Source organism: Lichenostomus cassidix, chromosome 2 (assembly GCF_008360975.1).
Source record: "Lichenostomus cassidix isolate B80296 chromosome 2, HeHo_3.0, whole genome shotgun sequence".
NCBI classification, from domain to species: Eukaryota; Metazoa; Chordata; class Aves; order Passeriformes; family Meliphagidae; genus Lichenostomus; species Lichenostomus cassidix.
This window is the reverse complement of record NC_139482.1, coordinates 62,000,494-62,021,317: the sequence shown is the minus strand read 5'-3', so window position 1 is coordinate 62,021,317 and position 20,824 is coordinate 62,000,494. Positions and strand designations below refer to the sequence as shown.

The 20,824-nt window shown below is 39.3% G+C and overlaps 1 protein-coding gene across 4 annotated transcripts in view; it reads left to right on the top strand.

The window, feature by feature from the left end:
* Positions 1-464: 464 nt before the first annotated feature.
* RNF144B (ring finger protein 144B) overlaps positions 465-20,824 on the top strand; it is a 96,794-nt gene continuing 76,434 nt past the window's right edge. For 2 of the 4 annotated variants that reach the window (XM_085051798.1, XM_085051801.1), the window contains exon 1: positions 465-749. The gene's annotated coding sequence lies outside the window, so the exon portion shown is untranslated. Of the gene's footprint in view, positions 813-20,824 lie in introns of all 4 variants that reach the window. The other 2 variants (XM_085051800.1, XM_085051799.1) reach the window with 2 other exon arrangements.

The window sequence follows — 20,824 nt, the reverse complement described above, 5'->3', positions numbered from 1 at the left end:
ACAGTATGTGAATTGTAGTCTTTCCTAATACCTCTGGCACAGATTGCCTAGAGAAGCACTGGATGCCCCATCCCTGGAAGTGTTCCAGGCCAGTTGGATGGGGCTCTCAGCAACCTAGTCTTGTGGAAGGTGTCCTTGCCCGCAGCAGGTAAGTTGGGACTAGATGATCGTTAACGTCCCTTCCAACCCAAACCGTTGTACGTTTTTAAGTATTCTGTAGTATTTGTGTTACACATATATCCTACTTTTACTACGTTTTACATGACTACGCTTTACGCGCGCCTACGATGAACAATTCCCAGGAGCGTGGCATTCCTCCCACTCGCTCCGTTTTACTCCAGCGCGGCTCGTCCCCGCGGGGACTGGTGCACAGCGCCCGTTCCCAGCTGCTGTTCCGTGCATGGGATCCCGGCGCGAGCGGGAGGCGGCGCTGGGCGGGCTCGCGCGGCTCCAACTGCCGCGTCTCGCTCGTGCCGCGCGGGATGTGGGGTTGCGGCCAGAGGGAGGGAACGGCTGAGGAGTGAGGTGTCTCTCCTGCTTCTGCAAAATGTAGGCTCACAGGCAGCCCCCGAAAGTGCCGAGGGCCATTCCCACTTCCCGAGCTGTGGCCTGAGTTTAATTCTGAAGTTTAAGACTTAATTTTGGAGCCTGAGAGGAGGCCCAACTTGTCTCCGCGTGCCTTCAGCAGAAGTCAGGAGTACACAGACGGTAGGCTGGAGAAGGAAAGCAGCCCGAACTACCGAGTGCAGGTGACTTGTCTCAAAGCCGCGTTGTCCCGAGAGCAGCTTTTTGGCCAGCGTGAGGAGCTCTAAGTATGTGGGTGGCTGTTAGTTTAGGAGGGAGCAGGTAAAGGAACAGTAAAAGCGACGCAACGTGGAGTGTCACACTTCTGTGAATTGTTCATGTGAGATGCATGCAGAGCATAGTCCTGTAGAATTGGTAGTAAACCCAGGAAATATGTGTAACACAAATACTACAAAAATATTTAAAATCATAGAATGGTTCGGGTTGGAAGGAACCTTAAAGGTCATCTGGTTCTAATCCCCCTGCTGTGGCAGGGGGAGAGACACCTTCCACTAGACTGGGTTGCTGAGAGCCCCATCCAACCTCGTCTGGAACACTTCCAGGGATGGGGCATCCAGTGCTTCTCTAGGCAACCTGTTCCAGAGGTATTAGGAAAGACTACACTCACTGTGTACAAAAATAAAGTCTGGGGAGTGTATATTAATCAACACCAAATTTAGGCAAAAGAGATGCAGATTCTTTATTTTAAAGCTTTTTTAAAGCCAGTGCGATCACAGATGGTAGTTATTTTAAAAGGGAAAGTGTAAATTATTTACCAACAATACATAATTAAACAAGCTTATTGTTAACACATAATAAGGAGACAAAAATACCATTGAGCCATGGGCTACACAAATGGCACAAGACAGATGTTTGAAGACAACAGACTACTTCCTGCTAGATGAATAGGTTTGGATTCATTCCGAATTGTGACAGAAGACATCCAGAGGCTGTGCTTCAGGCTGCAACGATAAATTAGATTGTCATTTTGTAAAGAGTGATGTATTTACCCAGTGGAGATGATTTGCCTAACTGAATTACATATGTTGATGTTATACACATACCATATTAGATGCACCTTCATCTTGAGGCGAAATAGAAGATAATGGTTTAATGGATCCTTTTAATGAAGTCACACCACTTTAGTAGCTGACAGACCCTTAAACTGAATCCAGTGTTTTAGGAATTGATATACTCAGTGCAGGTAAATTTCATTTTGTCACAAGTTCCTCTGGCAGAACTTCAACAGCTATGATAACTTCTCTTGACAGTGTTTTATGAAACCTTCTCTGCCCTTCATAGTTTTTGATTTACAAGTTTATGGAGTAGTTTCAGTATGCTGTTAACAGTTTAATAAGTGGTTGTTGCATCTCCCAGATAAGACTGAGACAATATGGATCGAGAAGACTTCAGAAAAAGTCTGCAAAGCTAGAATTTGGGGAAGGAGGGGACCAATTTGAAAAAAAAATCGGATATGTTTTAAAGGGAAAATACTAAATTCAAGAAAATAGTTTGAAACTGGTTTATCTTCTCATTTTGACTATGAGTAAGAATGCTCATTCTCAATATACTGTTTTGGGATGCTTTGCTGTATGAACACATCTGTATTGCTGCCTTCTCCCAGTCTAATGAAGTTCACTTAATTGTGTGATTTCAACTGAGATTTGAAAGACCTGGATGAGATAATTATATTGGTATAAAATGTTAGCATTTTCTAAGGTTTTTAGACTGAATAATGAAAGGTTCTAAATGGAACTTTAAAGCCTTGATCCTGGAAGAAGGACAAATTGGAAAGAGATAAGTCATTCTAAGCAGTTCTTAAAGAGTTAAGAACTGCTTTCTATAGCCTGCTCTCCTTATTCCATCGCAAAGAGGCTGCTCCTCTACGGTCAGAGTCCTAATGTTAAGGACACTCTGAGTTTTGACAGCTAGCTCCATCTGCAGACACCAGTTCCATAAAACATAGTTATCCTGGAAGTATCCTGGAGCTCACTTTTAGATATCAAAGGCTATGTTTCTTAGGCATCATAGCTCAAAAGCATTACATTGAAAACCAGTTTGAGGGTACTGTAAAAAGGGGCAGCTGGCATGTTTGAGCATACATTACAAGCTTGTATTGTAGGCTGAAGTGCACCAGGCAGTGCAGTTTCAAACATGGTCACCAGCCGCTGTTAATTAATATAAACAGCTCTTTTCAGTTAGTTCAGAGCAGCTTGTATTAGCAAGCCATGTTTATTGGCTCTTGGTGTAGAGCATAAAACAATGTATGAGAAGCTTTTGGGAAGAGAAATGTAGGCTTCCCAGGGTACAAAGTCCGCAGGGGTTGCCTTTATTTTGTTTCCAAAGTGACTGTTACTGCTGTGTCCTGCCATTAATACAGAGACCCACAGGTCTGCTTTGGGCAAAACTACAGAAAAGGTCATCTATGGATTGCAGAGCAAGTACCCTGCCCCAGACATGAAGTACCTCTCATTTGGAATTTTATTCATAGGGTAAAATACCAAGCAACAAATGATGGGATTATACTTTTTAGTAATGTAGGTACTTTGTATGTTAGCAACTTAGTAACATTGCTTTGTGTTCTTGTATGATTCATATAAATATATATACATATGTTTGTGTCCACACTTCAGTTTTTCTTTAACAGTCATGAGATATTTCCTAGAAGTGTCAAAATGCCTGGCCTGTGAAATTCTGAGAAAAATTCTGTGCAAATGCCAAGTACATCTTTATTAACATTAAGAGCAGTGTATGGCTTTTGAATCTAAGGGTTATTTAATTGCTAGTGAAAGCAAGAATCTAAATATGAACCAATAATTGAGCTAATTAATAGAATTTAAAAGACAAGAGAACTTGAAAATTATTTAAGTAGTATGCAGTTAAGTTATGGTGTGATCAATACTATAAGCTGAGTATACCCAAGTGTTCACTGCCTATATGTGCAAGATATTTTACATTTTTTGATAAGAACACCGAATTCACAAAGTGTTTCTTAAGGGCGTTCTGCATCCTGCATTCATATTCTTTTTTACAGCCCACCTAAGTGTTTGAATTAGCAGGCTATTGCATCATCCATGCTTATCATGTCTGACCCTTAAGAAGTTTAAAGAGTTGTCTCTGTAAATACAAATGCTCACAAACAGGAAATGTGTAATTGATCTGAATCAATCGAAACAGTTTCACTATACTTTAGAAATCCCTTTTTGTGCCATGATTCAGGGTAAGTATGTGTAAGATTCAACAAAATTGCAAAGTACTAAGAAATATCAGAGATAGAATCAAAGTGTATAAAGTCACATTTTTCATCTGTGTCTGAATGACAACATTGTTGTGTTGTCAGACTTAGCTCTGCTTGGGGATTTCTGTTTTCGTTCCACTTACCATGAAGTCAAATCTTACTCTGCAGGGTTTGAAAATTACCAGTTTGTGTGTGTTTGGTAATACCTAAAACTCTATGTTCAGTCAAAGTATGCATGGCTTTTATATATTCTATGAAGTACCTAGACCTACTGCTAGATCCAGTATTTAGATCTACAGGAAGAGCCTGGGAACTCTGCACAGATGACATGTAGCTCCTGCAAGCAACAGCCCTATAAAACTCTCCTGATGACACCAAGGAGAGGGGTGTAAAAGGGCCCTTGCCTTAGGGTCCCACATGCTTCTCACTGTCGAGCTGTGTTTGCAGGATGGTTTCCAGAGCAAAGTATGGCAAGGACAGAATCTGACCCACAGTGAATGCTCACTCAGTTACCGGCCTCTTGCTACCTTGGGAGAGCATTGCAATGAAAAGTGCGTGGATGTGCCAGCGAACTATGCAAATGTTACGTAACTCACACCTTGGAAAAAGAAACACTGTCCATTTTTTTATGCCTTAAAGGTTAGAGTCTGTAAATTTCTGCTTGTCAGGTCTACAGGTTTTCGTAAATTCATTTACAGTTACACATTTTTTAACTAATTGTAAATGGAAAACATTGTGGAGTTATTACTACTTTACACTAGGATGAGTTTGCACTTCACCCATCATCAAGTTGTGCTACAAAGTGAAACTGGTCGCTCTCCACACACATTGTGTGTGCGTATTGGCAACCTCTATTTAAAAAAACCCACCAAAGAACCAAAGATGAGAAAAAGGAAAACACTGCGGCTTTCTAATAATTTAAGGTGATGTCGGTAATAATTTGTCATCTTGACGTGATACAATTCGACGTTTTCCAGAAGACAAGAGGCTTTTCTTTCCCGAGCGAGATGCTCCCCCCACAGCCGCCCGGTAGCGGTGGGACGCATCCGGCACCGAGCCCTTCCGCCGCCGCGCTCGGGACGTGGAAGATGAATTTGCCCTTTGTGGGAAGCGGCAGCGGCAGCGCCGCCTGCAGCTACACGCCCGGGACCGCCGCCGGCAGCGGCCTCGGCGGCCGGAGCACCCCTGGTCCCTGCGCTCGTCGGCAGCCTCCGGGCCGGGAGGCAGATGCGCGACGAGGGAGAGGAGCAGCCAGCGCAGCAGGACGCGAGTGCGAACCGGGGGCTCGCAGCAGCTCTCCGGCCGCCTTCGACCACCGCCGGAGTGCGGAGTGCCGCCCGTCCCGCACCCAGGAGGAACCCGCGGTTGGGCAAAGGCAGGGAGCGGCGGGCGGGCGCCGAGGCTCGGCCCCGCACTGCTCGTCCCCAGCGCCGCCGCGCCCCGGCAGCGGGAGGCGCTGCGCTCCCAGCGCCGGCACCTCGCTTTCCCTGGGGCCCCCATAGGCACCGACCAGCACCTGCAAGCGCGAGCAAGAGAGCTGAGCCAGTTCCCTCCTGCTCCCGAAGCTTCTCTGCCCCAGCCTTTCAGGTGAACAGGAGGTGATTGCTGGCTCGATGCATGTGTTTTAATTGCGTTATCTTCTGCAAAAGAGGTGAACCTTTTAAGTTTAACTGAAGTTTACTTTGGGATTTGCTTGTGGTGCCTCTCGACTGGAAGCTCGGAATGCAAGTATGCTCCAGGGCTAACATAACGGGATAATGGCATTTAGTGGGGCTTTCATTTTGCATATTTAAAAGTAATATTCTGAAGCCTAATTGAAGTTCAATTTTTATTTTGGATAACATTCATTTAACCATTTATTCTCTGTAATTTTGACAGGTGTTTTAAGCTGTTTTTCACATACCTTTTCTTTAGGTGTGCTTTGCTACATGTAAGGTGCAAGGGCAACTGTACAAAAGCTTCTTAGCCTTGAAGAAACTACTGCTATGAAATACATAAACTAGGTGCAGAAACCAACATTTAAGTATCCAAGTGTTCACAGTCCATAGTTGAAGCAATTACATTTATTATATGGAAAAAGAAATTGCAGCTGAAGTTGTTTAAAGGTTTATACATCTGGCTGTAATATTTAATCTACTTTAAACCTCCATGCAAATTCTGTATGAATCATGCCTTTTTTAAAAATAAATGTAATTTTACACTGAAAATATAGCATATTAAAGCAATATCCATGGCCTGGCTTAGACTAACAAAAGCCATAAAATTCAGTATGGAAGCAAAGGATTTAGTCCTCATTTCACCTTGGTGTCCTGGGTTTCTAGGCAATTCTTCTCATGAATTATGTAGTTATTCATTGTTTGACCCTTGCAGGGCTTTAGGTTTAGTGAAGTGAGTAAATGCCAGGTGACCAAGTTCTGTTCCCAGGTACTTCCCAGGACTTTACACCATGGTAACTTTGTTTATTTCAGAGCTGCAGATTTACCTGACTTTAACTGGAGCCTGAATTTGTTCAATAATTCTGTCATATTTTTTTTTACTTTGCCAGGTCAGGTTGAAGTTTTAAATACAGTATTTGTATGTAAGCTGGATAATGCACAGTTTAATTGATTCCCCTCTTTACTGGGACTTGCAGAATTGGAAAATATAGTTCCAAGACATGCTTTTAGTAGAGATGAGAAACCGCAGTGCTGTTTTGTGTGGCTAAAAGCTACAAGCTTTCACTCCTGGCGACTTTTTGGTGGGAATTCTGGTATGACAGAACTAAAGGCTTTAGGGAAACTATTTCATGTGTACGCACATAAATAAACTTGCAAAGTCGAGGTGGAAAAGACTTTTAAAGTTCAAAAAGCTCTTAAAATAATTCCAGCTATGATATTCTGAAAGAGAGACAATTTAAATATAGGAAGCTCATATTTTCCTATGTGTTGGCTGGAGTTCAGAGGCTTCACTGGTTTCTGTATCTGGCTTTCTCTTAGTGCGAGGTGGGCTTCACCATGGCCTAGGACACCAAGGAAAGTTGCAGAAAGCCTGGAGGGAGCTGCAGGGGTTTAGCACAGGACAGAAGATTTACTGTTTTGTAAGTCAGGTCTTGGTTTGGTTTTATTGTGTGTTAATCCATATTTAAGGGGGTATTTAGGTAAAGTTTGTTTTCAGGATAAGAACCTAGAAAGACATATTTAAAATTATTTAAGTCTGTAAAGGGAAAATGCCTCATCTTATTTATTATACAGAATTTGATATTCAAATGTGATTGAATGGAAATGGATTGGCAAAGTCTTACTTAAAAATTGCCACAGTACTTTTAAGTGGACATAATTTCATAACACTTATTTGAAGTATCACTTTTTATAGCAGTATCCTTATTTTGGAGAAAACTTGGTTTAACAACCAGTTTTGAATGTGAGACTCAAAGAACTCTTTGTCACATAAAGGGGAAAATTAAAATAAATGTTCTGAAGTTTTTGCTGAGCGGCAGCCTAATCTTAATATTATAGAAAGATTAGAAGTTTGTAATTGTAGTTTCTGTCCCTACATTTCTCTACCATGTTGCTTTTTCATTTATTATTTTTCCAAGTGAACTTTAATTGGTGCTTTTAATTTAAAGTCTGGAGCATGATAGATTTGCACTGACATGCATACATTATGTAATTCCAAGAGATATCCATATGCAATAACAATTATGAAGAGCTATAAAAAGGGAGAGTGCATTTAGGCTGAGAAGACTGAATCACTCACCACTCTTTCCAGTGGATGTACTGGCTGAAGAAGCTCATCATTCTGAAATGTGCCACTGTATAGTGCATTCAAATGATGTGGCAAGGTCTGAAAGCTGTGAAACGAATCATTCATGACTAGCAGCTGTGGACATAGTGATAAAAATTTCTTTCTTACCAGAGCTTAAAATAAAGACTGCACCTTGGTAATTACCAGATAAAGCAATCTGGCTTGCAGGAATTATAATAGGTGAGAGAAAATTCTGCATGTTAAAACTCCAGGTGGATAATTTTGCTTGGAACAAGCAGGAGTGAGATTCAAGGACATTCATTACTTTGGTATGGTATAAAGGAATGAAGATACTGGAGTAGGAGTGATTAGAGATGCTACTATGCAACAGGAAAGATAACTTGATACTTACTGGAAAGGCTTGAGCCAGTTCTTCAGAATTTGGCTTCTCACAAATTTTATTTGTAGGACTTCCGCAATTCTTTGTGGAGGAAGACACTGACTTAAATTCACTGATCTTGAATGGCTACTCAACTTTTTTTCATGTACAGAGAGAAGCTTGTAGTTGTAAATTTTATAGTTCCTTTAAACAGACTTTTTCATGTGTCAGTCCTTTTCGCATGACCATAACAGAGGCATTGTGAAGTCGTCATAGTATGAAGTAGTGTATTTACATGATTGATTGATTTTAGAAAAACATTTGCTCAACATTTAAATATGTTTTACCAAATATTGCTTAAATCTTCATCTTTGAAAAAGTGGAAAGGCTTTTTCAGTGTGGAACTAGAAGACAAGTTTCAAGTCCTGTGTGTAGGAATCTGATAGTTACCACCTGTGTTATCAAAGACAAATTAGTGAAGGTTTCTGTACCTGGGCTTTTTAGGTATAACACGCAGTAAATAATTACAGATTCACAGAATATTCTGAGTGGGAAGGGACCCAAGGGATCATCAAATCCAGCTGTTAAGTGAATGGCCCATACAGGGATTGACCCTGCAACCTTGGTGCTGTTAGCACCTTGCTGTAACAGGGATATTCAGAAGCTTGCTCAAAAAATGAAACATTGTGTGATGCCCAGTGAATGGAAGCTATGCAAGTTCTCAAAATGGTTAATGGAATTGTATATCATATTTTAAGTCATAAAGTTGGGCTAAGCCTTGCTGGTCAAAATACCCAAACACAAGAGTATCCACTTAGAAGGAAATCAGCACTTTAGTGTCTTATTTATTTTGTAGATGGTATGAAGGCACTATTTTACTTGATGTAATTATAAAAATTAGATTGCTCTGTAAAATACTTTGGTTACAGCACTCCCTGTAGAATTTTAAATTACTGCAAGGATGTCACTGAAGGCAAAATTTGAGTACTGAATTGCCTGAAGATGGCTGATGCCACTTCTGCAATGTGGACATTACAAACAGACTTTCCAGGAATAACATTACATCGCTACCCACGTGCATCTATGGGTAGTTGGTTAAGCTTTTCCAGAAAATTCACAGACTAGCTAGGTTAAAATTCTTAAACTAGTTGGAGTTTGCCAGTTAGTGTCTCTAAGTCAAACCACTTCCAAGACACCATATTTGGACTAGCTGCTAAGACAAAGTCAGTGGTTTTTTCCTTTCTTTTTTTTTTTTTTTTTCTTTTTTTTTCTTTTTTTTTTGGCTTGGATGGAGTTCTTTCTTTTTCCCATTTTATGTCTTAATAAAATGAGGAGTAACGTAGTATGAATATTATTTAATAGCAGAACTGGAAATAGGCCGCAATGTGTGCTGATTTCCATCCATACTGTGTGGGCAGTGGAAAAGGAAAATGGAAATTTACAACATATTTCCTAAAAGTCAGTAGAAAAGGGCAGAGTAAACTGATCAAACTGTACAGTCCCAGAGGACCTTTAATTGCTTACAGGAACAGTTTCTCTGGAAGTGGCTCTGATGCCCATTCTGCCTCCTTTGGTGGTTTTGCCACCTATGAAGCAGCAGCCTCGTTGTGCTCTACAGCTCAATGTGTTAGGATGAAACACTGGGCTGTGATCTATGGAGGGGAGCTGGGATTTGGGACAGAAACCTGAATGTATACTGGGTATAAGCTGATGACTTTTCACTTCCAAATATTCATTTTTGTGTTTGTCAACATGTATATTTTATTATGCGTGTTTTGCTGGCATGAAAACTGAGATACAGCTATTTACTTCAGCTTTTGGGGGTGACTTTAAAACTTAGGCTGTTTGTGCCTTTCAGGATTCCAGCTTAAAACAACCAAATATCTGGTCCTGTAGGTGCCTATTTTAGGTGTGAGTGCAAGTCAAGTATCCACAGGCCTCCTGTATTCTCACTCCACATTTTTATGTGCATTTTGAGCAGATTTTACAATAGATCTTGAAATGCAAAATTAAAACCAGTATTTTTTCGATGTCTTGGTTAAGATGGTGCATTATTTAGGACATTACGTAGAACAATTGTCTCACTTAAATGTTATTAATGATCCAATATCCACATACAGGTGTGTTACAGTAATTTTAAAATATATAAGAACTGGTAAATAGACCTTGGGTTTACTAATTTTCTGCAAAAGTTTCTGCAGTGTTTCAGATTTTATGCTACAGTTTTTATATAAATAATTTTACAAGACACTTCGGACTTTTTCTTTTTACAGAAGCTTTGTTGTTGCAGGTATTTTTTTTTTATTTCTTCAGTTTAGAGGAAGGTGATGCATATTTCAAAATATATATCCTAGCTTCTCCAAGTAATTATTTTATAAATAAGCTAGAAGTCTTTAATACTGGAAAATTGTAAGCTGTCAAACTTGTCAAAATCCTGTGATGGTGATTCTATGAAATTATCTAGTACTTTTTGGAACAAAGTATGTATAGTTATGTGGACAAAAGTGGCCTTGTGGAGTAGAACATATTCTCATGCTTTTTGTGCATTTGTTCCTGATGCTGAAGATTAGTGTACAAAAATCAGACAGAAGTAGAGAGCACACAATATAGTGCCTGTGCCTTGAATTCAGTTGAGTTTTTTGAAATATTATGTTATGTTCGTGTTATAATAGGTGGTAGTCTGTAATAGCTGCTAAGTGGAAAGTTACATAAGAATTTTCTCTATAATTTTATGTCTGAATGTTGTCTTTGCATATTCATAATATAATGAAATATTCTTTTTTCCCAGTGAAAGTTTTATGTTTGGTTTTAGTCCAGCAGTTGACTTTCCTGGAAAGCTTATGGGAAATACTTTTCCTGGTTTTGATTAAAGAAAAAATTGTATGTCTTTCCCATTTGAAATGTAGCTGGAGAAAGAGACTGGTGTTATACAAACACAACTGTATAATTTGACAGTTTTAGCTTGGCCATTTCTCAGTGGAGGTTTAATTACTTTGGAAATAAAAGATTGAAAAAATACTTTAAAATGCTGGTGCCGGTTTCTAGTTTACTCTTAGTTGCTTTATGCTGTTTTGTGTTTTGAAAGACTTGTACCCTGGTTGCTACTATTTGGTGAGGGTTGTACCACTGTGCTTTTAAACTGCTGTAAATTAGTACAAATTAATACCCATTATACTTGCTACTGCATTTGGTGGGATGAGGCTTCCTTGGATGCTTAGCTGGGCCTTAAGGGAAATACTTAATACCCACTATGTTAAGCAGCTTTTAGTATTCATGAGAATTAGACTTTTTGGTGGTGGATTGCAGCATTGGTCACAAGATCCTTGATCACACATGAGCTTTGTAACCTGAACAATGTGATGTGTTGGAAGAAGTCTGTCCTCTTGCCTCTCAGAAATAGGTACTGAAGCCCCAATGTTCTAAGTACCTGTAAGTCATTTCCTGATTTGCTCACCCAAATAAAGATGGATTATTGACCTACTGAAGGTTTCTACAGTTGTGTGCAGGATTGTAGACCTTAATAATGTAACATAGCTGGCATCTCTGTAATAGGTTTTAAAGCTTTCTATAAGGTTGTACTACCTAATATTATTAGGTCTGGTTCTTCTATAACACTTCCCATTTTGGGCTTGAAAAGTAAGTGTGTCCAAAACAATAACAATTTGCTTAATTTTCCTTAAAATTTGGTATAAGATCTGTCAGGTCCTAAAGCCTTGTAAAATCCTTCCAGTGTTTTATCAACGTCCTGGATGTAGCAACTGTGAGAAAAGTCTTTTTGTCCACAGTAACTTGCAATCTGATGTATCCTACTACTGAAGCCAGCTGCGAGTGTACACAGATTCAGTGATTCAATTGCAGAGTTTCTCTGTGTCACTTCTGACTTGTAAATGTCAGTTCAATTCATAAATTTAAGCCTCCATCTAATCTGCTGCAGGCTCTGCTGTGAGGGAATACAGATGCTGAAAAGTGAAGCAGACTCCAGTATTAACTATAGAACTTAAATGCCATGGCTCTCATCAGAGTAAGAACTGAGTTATGTCGTGGCTATTTCTTATTTAAAATACGTATATATGCAATTTTCTGGTTTTTTGGTGTGTTTAAGTGTTGACTTGCGAAGGAAGAATTTGGCCTGCAGTACCTATCAGAATGGTCAATAATATGGTGATGGTATCAGGCATGCATTTTCTTAGAAGTCTGAGTGTTGTTAGATTACATCTCTTTTGTCTCTTTTGTGTGTCTTAATTGCCTAAGCAATTACCCTTTAGAAAATGCATTTACCTTTAGCTTTCGCAACAAGTTTTGCTTGTCTTTACAGAGTAGTTTCTACTTTTAAACTTTATTTAAAAAAAAAAAAATCAAAACCCAGATATGTGACCTTACTTGGCACAGAAGGTCACATATCTTGGCTTTCCATCTGGTTAAGTAATTCAGTTGAAAAATGAGCTAGGCAACAGAGCCATTTCTGTCATTTTTGCAAGTGCCTTACAAAAATACTTACTTGAAATGCTTTCACTTTACACTTCTTCATAGCTACCTTCCTGCCCAGTGCTATAAACACAGCCCTCTGTCTTCACAGCATTTTGTGTCTCAGAAAAAATGAATAGCAGTCTCTAAGCTTGCAAGCATAGGAATGTTCAGGAAGAATACTCCAAATTACTACATGGACATTCTGAATTATGAATTTAAGCTAACTTCAAAAGTTCATTAATTAAATCACATTGAACTCTGTTATGGATTCTTTTATTTGGAAGCGACTTTTGTTTGTGAATTCTAAAGTAAATTAAGTTAAATTTACTGCTTAAATAAATTAAAGAGCATTTTACACTCACTTTTAAATTTTAGTTATGGTTTAACTAATACATTTTAAAAGCTTTTTCAAATTAATCTTCCCAAAAGTTCTGACTAATAAACCCTGCTAAGTTTTGATCCGGTGATTACAGAGGTTACCATGTCTAGTTCTCTGTTCTGCTCCTCTCCTCAGTCTGCTGGACAAAGAGCAGTAGAACAGTGTGGATACTTGTTGAGCAACAAGGGTGGTTCACAGATGGTACATAGCACAAACTTATGTTCAGAAAAAGCAAATACAGTGGACTGCAAACTGGGGAGGCACAAGGCACAGACATATTACTTATTGTTTTGCAGCAATGGTCACCTTTGGCAGAAAGTGAGGCAGGCAGCAAAAAAGAGTAAAATCTTCAGTGTTCCCTAAGATCTTCAGTTGCAGGATTTGTCAGGACTTGTGTCAGTAGGAAGGAGATCTCTGTGAATGAGCTGTCTACACACACTGAAGTAGGAGTGTGCTCTGTCCTGGAAATCTGTGTTCAATTAAACTGTTTAGTGGTTTGTTGGTTTTTTTTTTTTGGTTGGTGGTTTTTTTTTTTTTTTGGCAGGGGGAGGTATTTTCATGTTTGTATTTTATGGATACTGAAAATGCTTCTTCCAAGGGAAGTTGCTGGGGGAAAAAGGCAGAATGTACACAACACTCTCTGCTCCACGCTGGCTCCTGTTTTGGATATTACTGAACATTCTTTGTCAATGTAAATTATACTGAATTATAATGCTCACTACACTGGAGTGTTCAGCTCATTGCATGTGGAAGTAGTTGTTGAGTGTTTGAATTTGTACGGTATATTCATACTCTCAATTAATACAGAGTAACTTGTTTGTGTAGATAAACTGTCAGAATTCTTTTTTTCACTCACACAATTCTTGAATGTACTCTTGATGTTTTCACACTTTTCAAGCAGTATGAAAGTCTGCTTGTCATGTGGAGATCCCTAATTTCAAAGATCCTCACACAGTGAGGCCATCCTGGAGAAACTGTGCATGAGGAAATTCTGAATGCAGTTAGTGATGGGATAAGGCACGCTTCCTTCTTGAGTTGTGGTTACATTCTGTACAGATTGATTTGGATGAACACGTGGAATCTTTCTCGTTTATGTGGTTCTGGCTGGGAACACTGACTACTTTTCAAAATTAGCATGCAGTAATGCATGTTGAACTTCTTTATAACATGTAAGTAGTTACACATCACTTTCTTCTCCTGTAATCTAGACCAAATAATCTGAAATTTTCCTGTTAGTAACCTGCAAAAAGCCTCAAAATATGCCCCCTTAAGCATTTCTGCTGCTTCCCAAACCAAATACTCCCTTTTGACTAGTGAAACAGATCGTGTTCTTTGGCAAGGGGTCTGCTCCTGGCCTCAGAGAAACAGTCATGAAAATGAATTTCAACAGTTCAGAGCAGTTGGAAGCAGCTTCTTCGGAAATACTACTAGGTGTTGGTTTCTACTTTCTTCTGATGATACCTGGTTTTGTGCTTGGGATACTTCTGTAGTGTTCACGGACGTGGGACCTTTTCTATCCTGTCTTTTGCTCATGTAGATGAAATGTTTCAACCTTACAGTATATTTGGACTTTTAAAACTTTTTTTTTAAAACTTGTTTTTTGGAAGACAGGTTTTTTACTTACTTGCATTCTATCATCATTGTGTAGCTGAGCACTGGCCCATTTTCCTTTCTGTGCTGCATTTTATTCTGGCAAATATTGTATAATATGTAGATTTCTCTGTATTTGTTTGTGCCAATTGATATTTTCAGATACATTTGAAAAAGTTTATTAGAACTCAACTGTTTCAGGATATTTTAAAAAGGTAATCTATAGCTAATTAAAAAATCAATTAATTGATGTTTATAGCTGATGAGGAGAGGGGTGTAAGGAAAAATATTGCATGTACGGTCTGGCAGTAGATTTCCAGATCCTACCAGTGTACAATGAATGAAAATGGGAAGAAAAAACCATAGTAAAATGATTTTTAAAATTTATTTATTAAAATAGTAGTGGACTAGGAAGAGAACTCCTATTTCTTCATTGCAAAAGTGGTGCTGCTTTAATGGGATCACTCTGTGTCATTCATTAAACTGTGAGAAGAAAATGAACAATATTGGGGAGTGGAAGGATGTGAAAACTGTAGAAGGCACTCAAACACAGGGAAGTTTCACATGTGCCTGAGCCTCTATCCATCACATAGGGACTGTGTCAGGATTACAGAGACTGGACATGGTCAGTGCCTGCTGGCTTCCTGAGGTGGAGCTCCTCTCCCTCCCTACCTCACTGTGGGATCTTGGAGGAATTGTCCTTGTCCTCGATTTTGCATGGAATGATCATCAGTCTGTGCTTCTGCTGGAGGGGGTGTCTCTGTCCTCCTCCTGGCCACCCACCAAGTGTTGCCACTCTCTTCTATGCTACTTCTAGCATTCATTAGCAGTATGATTAACTGGGTAATAGACATGGACCAATTGGAAAGGGATCAGGGTTTTTGTCATTTAAGGGTCTGCTCAGTGCCCAGTCCTTGCAGATTACATGCCTGTACCAGTGCTATTCTGGCATAAGTTAGAAGTCGGGACTTTCTTTCTTTTGGAGGGGTGAGATGAAATTAGGTCAGTTTTAGCCTAAAACTATGCCCTATGAGCATGTGGCTGGATATGATGCTGTCTAGTACAACTGCCATTCCCATAGGAAAAAGTGGATTTCTGTACCATTTCTGTACCGGTTCATATACTTCCTCTGTTGCTGGGACAAGTCCAGTAAACTGGTCTGATGAAAACTGGTTTTTGTTTTTTGGAGGTTGGCAGAAGACTGACTAAATCTTCTGTCAGATGAGCCAGCTGGACTGTGTTACTTTGTGGTGGCAGTTACCAGGTCTGGTGGAGAGGAAGCTAAGGAAGAGAGAGGTGAGGGGGAAAGAGGCAAGTAGGAGCTCCTCTTTCAGGGGACACCCACAGTTGCACTAGGTTGGCAGGTGTTGGATACGTTATATCTAAATATTTAAATTAACAAAGTACAAATTTGAGTAAAATGTCAATTTGAGGATATGTTTCTCTCTGTCATCATGGTTCTAATGACTTGCTTTTGAATCAAAAAAGTTGTTTTGTCACAAAGGGAAAATTTAATAAGAATTGGAACTACTTTGTCATTACAAAACAAGCCACTGTTTTAATTATTTTGAATGCTTCTGGGGTTTTTTTAGCTGTTATAAAATATTTCTCTTTTTTGTGTGTGTTAATAAAGTTAGTCTTAATAATCGAATTTTGCAGTATCCGCAGAGATTAGCTGACTTGGGTTTTAAAACCAAAGGTAAAGTAATATGAATAATAGTTCTAAATTTTATTTATTGAATAAAACATTAAATTTTTACACAGTATAAGTGGAAATATTTTTAATAGTAAAATAAAATAAATTACAATTCTAGTATCTCCTAAAACTTTAAACTTACACTTGCTTGTTTTTAACAGTTGAATACATTGATTTTATGTTACAGATGACTCTGATTCCCACCAGCCAGCTAAGTATATTAATTTACAAAAGCTGTAAAAGGCAGGCATTAAAAAAGTCTTAGAGTGTGCAGTGTGCCCTTCAGCACTGATTACATGCTCATTACCTCTGATTCCCCTTGTGTGGTTTGTATCCTGGTTCTTTATTCTCAGAGGACACATGCATGTGTTACTTTGTCCTGAGTTGCTGCCTCGGAATTAAGGGAGCTTTGATGGTCATCTCCATTGGCTCAGGAAATCCAGCTAGTGAATGAAGGGGTGCAGGAATGAATTAAAGCACAGGCAGAAGCTGGACTGGCACAATGTATAGAGGGGTTGAGAGCATGCATATGGTGATATTCTTGGGGTGACATGAGGGAATTTATGGCCGCTGAGGATCTCCCTCGTTCAGAATATTGGTGTGTGTGGATGTACTGGGCTCCTGCCTCTCTGTGTCCATCTCCTGGGTAAGTGCCACTGAGCACTCATTTATCATTTGCCTATTCATTATCCGTTCTCCCCCTTGGCGCTCTGACAGAAGACTTTGGGATAGAAAGCTGTTAGTTCAAGCTCAACTCAGACAACCTGATGACATTAACAAGGGAAATGGGGATGTGTTCTGAGAACACAGTGAGTTGTTTGTTCACTAATATTATTTTAGGTTTAGGACTACTGCTTATACTTGAGTAGTACAAACAGCAACAAGTCAGCAGGTTTGTTGATGACACCAAGCTGTGTGGTGAGGTTGACAGGCTGGAGGGAAGGGATGCCGTCCAGAGGGACCTGGCCAGGCCTGGCAGGTGGGACTATGCAAACCTCATGGAGTTCAACAAGGCCGTGTGCAAGGTCCTGCACCTAGGTTGGGGCAGTCCCAAACATGGATACAGACTGGGCAATGAGAACTGCCCTGTGGAGTAGGTCAAGGGGGAATTGGTGGATTAAAAACTGAGTATGAAAGCCTATTGCATTCTGGGCTGCATCAAAAGAACTGTGATGCAGGTTGAGGCAGGGGACTCTGCCCCTCTGCTCTGCTCTGGTGAGACCCAACCTGGGGTGCTGTGTCCAGCTCTGGGGCCCCCAATATAAGAAAGATGTGGATCTGTTGAAGCGAGTCCAGTGAAACGCCATGAAGACTATCAGAGGCCTGGAGTAACTTCCATATGAGGACAGGGTGAGAGAGTTGGTTTAGTTCAGCCTGGAAAAGGCTCCAGGTAGACCTTAGAGCAGTGTCCTGGTACCTAAAGAGGGCTTATCTATGCCATGTGGGCCACAATATTAAAGTACACAGTGAAGCATTATGGAGCTGGACAACTTGCCAGAGCAGTTGGTCTTTTCCCCCCTACTTCTTAACTAAACTTCAAACAAATAGTTAAATGTATATAATGAAATTTCCAGAGAACGTTTTTAAAAGTTCCCAAATCCTGTTGCCCTCCAAATTATGTTTCTTTAGAAAACTTGTTGGTTCCAAGGTATGGAACTGAGTTCAAATACATTATTTTCTTTTCTATTATGTCAGTGTTGGTAAATCTGTGCTTTGAAGGCATGACCATCAAAGTTTGAGTGTATTTTTGTAGGAAGGACAATTACAGACACAAGACTGTGATTAGTAACAGATTAAAATCAGGTTTCATAATGTTATTTAAATATTGGGTATTTATGTGCCAAATATTGCTTATCATGCGCTATATTACCATGAGGAGCAATGCTGTAAATGCAGGGCATCCAAGCTGCACTTTTCTAAAATCTCAGAGCAGCTGCAGGCAGCCCCTGGACATGTGCTCAGAACAGCACTGCTGGACCAGGAGAGCAGCCACTACTGAGAGGTGAGCACTCCAGCTGCCTCTGGAAACAGGTCCAAGAGTTTGGCAGATTTTCTAGTTGTTTACTATTACTATCTGTAGTGAAATGCTGAATTTTAATGTCACACCATTCTTAATTCTGTATAATCCAACCGGTTTCCTGCGTGAGGTCTGTGAAGGACTGGTGGCTGCTCTCTTTAAAACTTTCATAATTAGAGGTGAGCATTGAACATATAGGGCTACAAAGGGGTTTTGCCAGGCAGGATGGTGGCTGTAGCATGTACTGCTGATGTGCAGCGGCTCCCTGCTCTGGTCTGGGTTCCACAGAATTTGAAGTAGCTTCAGTTTCAACTGGGAGCTCAGTTCATACTTGACTTTACATGAAACAATTGTAAAATTTTCAGTGTATGACTTTTATTTCACTTGAAATGGGTTGAAAGAATCTTGAGCACATATTTAAATCTCCTCATCTTTTGACATGTAATGTTAATGGGCATTTGAAGAGATCAATGTAAAGTCTTATGAGATTCATAAACCTTTTTGATTGCAGAAGGAAAAGGTGTTCATTTCTGAAATCTCTCCTGGGAAGTGGAAAAGAAAAATAGGTCATTAATCAAACGTGAAACAGAAAGCATGAAGTTCAATCTTGCAAATTATTTCTGTTCAATGTGCTTCTAAAAGATGAAGACAGAATCACTTGTGTCTTTTTTAACTATAGAATTACAGTTCTCTTTAAAGCATTTGCAGAAGATGCATATTCATGCTATAGTTTTCACTTTTCAGATGAAGAAAATATGCTTGCTTACTTGACTTGAGCTCTTCAGAGTCACATCTCAATAGGGATCTCTAGTGCATGTTTTTTTCCTTACCCTGACCATTTTCCAAGGAGGAGAGGAAAAAATGCTGAATAAATTTAGTATATTGTGTCTTTTTCAGGGGATAGATTAGTTGATAGTTTTGGCTATGTCAGGGTGAAGATGAAACCTTGTGTTTGTGACAATTGACCTGAAAGCAGCTGTCAAACATGTTTTTGAGTCATGGAAGTATTTGAAAATGTTGCTGTCAAATAATGGCATGCAAAGTTCTTTCCTGACCTTGGAAATTATTGCTTGTTTTAACAAAACAGTCTTGTGGCATCTCTAGTTTCTGTGAATTAGGACCAGTAGGGTTCTTCAAAATTAATCTGTATTATTGTTAATATAATAAAACAATCCAATCCCCCGTGTCAGAGCATCATAATTAATTTGTCCTAGTGTCATTCTGCTTTCTTTCATGCTGCATTGCATTTTCTAATGGAGGTTACAGGAACAGGGAAATCATAACAGGACACTGAGAATTGAACTCTAATTTACATGGGAAAATATAATAATAGTAAAATAGCAGTAAATTTCCTTTGGGAAAACAATGTTTTCTTCTTCGGTACTGTTGTTCTTGGTGAAGTCGTATGCGCTTTGACCTTGTTGTTAATGACCTCAACAGAATAATTCCATAGACTTACATTCACTACAGGATTTTATGTATTTCCTTTTTTCTTATATTCCCCAGATAATTTTACTGATTTCATAGGAAACATTCATATCATTTACTTTCAGATAACCAGCTTGTGCTAATGCTAGGACATTATGAACAGTTCTAAAGCTTTTGTACAAATGCTCTGTAACTGAGGTAAGTGAATTGACATTTTCATTCCATATTTAAAATAATTTACACTTCTTTTTCTTACAGTACCTGCAACATAAAAGTATCCTTTCAAGTCCCTGAAGTAAGAATGCTGCAAGTAAATAGATGGGAGCTAAGACTGTATTCTGTATTTTTGCTAATGGTAGAGTGAACAAGCAGTCACTATGTGGCTTTTCATATGTCCAGCTTGCCTAGCAGAGCTCAGACAAAGGCTGATGTTTGGCTTCCTAATCCCATTAATTTAGCAGTGGTTTTGACTGCATGCAATACATCATTTTACTACAGCAAATCAAAGGTGGACTTTGAAATGATACCTTGAAGATGAATATCAGTATTGTCAGAGGGCATGTGTTTGCTATCAAACTTTATTATCAAAACTTCTGCAGTCTTTATAAAAATCAAGAAATTAGAGAAATCTGATTTTTTTTTGTAGGAGTATTTAATATATTAGCTTTTCTCTCACTGCAGTGTTACATTTCTTGCCCTTTTTCAATTGTAATCATGCAGTGGATATAAAAACCTATAAGTCATGAAAGAAGCAGGAATAAAATATCATAATACTTTGATATCTCCCTAAAGAAAATGCTTTGGTGTAGATGAAGAATTGCCTCTTGCTGACAACAAGTATCCTTCAGGTTGAGAAACTTTTTAAAATTCACTTTCAAGAGCTATATCAATCCTAGTTAAAGTGATGTAGAAGTACCAGTCTGACCACTCAGTCCATACAAGCTATGCTTTTATTGCTTAAAGAATGTAGTAGTTTTGTCTTTGCCATCACATTATCCTCTAGACACATATATTCCCTACTCCTGGCATAAGCAGTAGAGGTACCTTGTCCTGGACAATTTTGGGTGCATAGTGGGGTCTAGGAGAATTGTGAGAGCTGAAATAACTTTATAATCTCCTGTGAAAGTTTCATTGTCTTGGGAGGCAGTGTTATATCCAACCCTTTGCTGTTTCTAAGGCCAAAGGCTCTGTCTGTGCCTCTGTAAATATGAGACAGACACGTCTTCAGCTAAATTAGAGGGGAAGGTTGACATTTTGGGGGGCTTTGCAGGTTGTTTTGGTGCTTGTTTTGAAAGCTTCCTGCAGATTATGGGTATGGAATTTTGTATGATACTGGTTGCACA